The sequence below is a fragment of the Coregonus clupeaformis genome, chromosome 25, assembly GCF_020615455.1.
Source record: "Coregonus clupeaformis isolate EN_2021a chromosome 25, ASM2061545v1, whole genome shotgun sequence".
Taxonomy (NCBI): Eukaryota; Metazoa; Chordata; class Actinopteri; order Salmoniformes; family Salmonidae; genus Coregonus; species Coregonus clupeaformis.
Genome location: NC_059216.1, coordinates 2,746,684 through 2,749,183, shown reverse-complemented (window position 1 = coordinate 2,749,183; position 2,500 = coordinate 2,746,684). Strand labels below are relative to the sequence as shown.

At 46.1% G+C, this 2,500-nt stretch overlaps 1 protein-coding gene across 4 annotated transcripts in view; it reads left to right on the top strand.

Annotated features, from left to right (window-relative positions):
- LOC121539761 (estrogen-related receptor gamma) overlaps positions 1-2,500 on the top strand; it is a 246,252-nt gene that overhangs the window by 193,920 nt on the left and 49,832 nt on the right. The window lies entirely within an intron of this gene.

The following is a 2,500-nucleotide window of genomic DNA, read 5'->3' as shown; positions in this document are numbered from 1 at the left end:
TAGGGAAAATGATTAATTATAGAAAAGAAGAGAAACAAATGTGAGAGAGGGAGGGAGAGGGTGAACGAGGCAGAGGTAGAGAGAAAGCGAGAGGCAAGGTTATAATTGATCGGAATGTTGACCTCCTCTCCTCCTCTCCTCCTCCTCCTCTCCTCCTCTCCTCCTCTCCTCCTCTCCTCCTCCTCCTCTCTTCTTCTCCTCCTCTCCTCCTCCTCTCCTCCTCCTCCTCTCCTCCTCCTCCTCTCCTCCTCTCCTCCTCCTCCTCTCCTCCTCCTCCTCTCCTCCTCCTCTCCTCCTCACAGCGGTCAGATCACTGCTGCTTTTCCTACGTTCTTCCTCGACCCCTCTTCTCCTCTCTTTCTTTTTCCCACTCATGGTCCCTGTGACTTTTACACAGTACCCACTCTCCCCCGTCATACACACACACATACACAAACACAGACAAACACACACACGCCTTGCAGGTACACGCTCCCCCGTTCACCCCTCCCAACAGCCAGGGTTGCATCCCATTCCAAACGCATATCCATCAGAGAGGAAACACGCACAAACATAAACACACACACACACAAACACTCACAGACACACACACACATACACACACATACACACTCTCCCAGTGCATTTCTGTCTTTGCGTGCATCTCCCCACAGTCAGTTTGATATAAGCAGAACGTACATCTCATCTCCTCTCTCATCCGGTCGAGCCCAGGCGTGGGGGAAGTGTGTGTGTGTGTGTGTGTGTGTGCATATGTGTGTGTGTGTGTGTGTGTGTGTACCCCACATTGCCAGCTCTCATTGGCTCACACTGCACATACTGCAGGCTGCTTTCCTGCTGTAAGTCTCTATCAGGTAGATACAGTATGTTGCACACACACACACACACACACACACACACACACACACACACACACACACACTTCCCCTAGCTTACCAGCTGGATCCAAACCTCAGGTCAGATTATATGTAAAGAACACAGCTGGAAACAAACAGCAGGCACTGGTCATACCGTGTGTGGGGGGGGGGGGGTTGTGAGCGCTAGTGCGCGTGTGCGTATATATGTAGCTGAGGGATGTGGCAAGGGGTTTGATGTGGCATGTCGTCCCCTGAGCAGCCAGACAAATAGCAGGCTTTTGTGTGTGCCTTTGGCCTCCCCTACACACATACATCACTGTGGCAGACCATGGCATCACCATTTGTTGTAAAGTGCTTGAATTCAATACAGGTTTCCTGCTCTACATATGAATAAGGGTCATTTGGAAAATTGATTCATACATTTTCTCATTTTCCCTCATGTCTCTTTTCAGGGGGGGAACGACAACAATAAAAAGAGGTGGTTCGCACAAAAACACACTCCACCTCTAGTGTGAAAAATATATACAATGCTTTTGTTGCCCCTCTACTTTACTTTGGCTTTACCCCAGTTATGATACAATATTATAATTTACGGTACAGCCAATACAATACAAATATAGCTTAGCGTTCCCATTGAATTTACAATATGTCTTTAGCTTAGCATTGCCTTTGTGTTTACAATACAACTTTAGTTTAGCATTCCCTGTGTGCATATAATACTGTACTGTATAATATTATAATGTAGCCCCTGAAGGGGTTAGCATCCCAGCCTGGCCCTGCTAGTGATGTCTGGGGACGTTCATTGTGCCTGGTTAGTTCTGTTAGCGTCACAGCTAACTCACGTTGTCATCACTCCTGCTGCTGGGAGGAAAGGTAGGGATGGGGGAGGGAGAGATGAAGAGGGTCATGGGGGTTATTTGTGTAGGTCCAGCAGCTCACCCCTCAAGAGGGAGATATGAAAGGATTTTTAATTTATTTTTTTATTTCACCTTTATTTAACCAGGTAAGCCAATTGAGAACAAGTTCTCATTTACAACTGCGACCTGGACAAGATAAAGCAAAGCAGTGCGATAAAAACAACAACACAGAGTTACATATGGGGTAAAACAAAACATAAAGTCAAAAATACAACAGAAAATATATATACAGTGTGTGCAAATGTAGCAAGTTATGGATAAGCCAAATCAGACAGGATAGTCTTTGCCCCCAACCAATACACTTTCCCCAACGCACACACACACTCATGGTTTCACACACACACACACACACACACACACACACACACACACACACACACACACACACCCAAAAACACAAATGGTATCAGCACCCCAATCTTATCATGATCGGAGAGGGAGGGGACAGGGAGGGAGAAGGAGATTAAATCATATACTATCTTCCTTCACCCTCTCATTCCATCTCTCTCTTTTTCTCTTTCTCCACTTCTATCGCTCTTTCCTTGTATCTCTTTCTCTCTACCTGCAACAAAGCTTCTCTCCATTCACACCCTCATTCCTCTTTCACACCCTCATGCCTCTTTCACACCCTCAATCCTCTTTCACACCCTCATTCTTCTTTCACACCCTCATTCTTCTTTCACACCCTCATTTTTCTTTCCATCCTTCTTACTCCTTTTTGTTCATTCT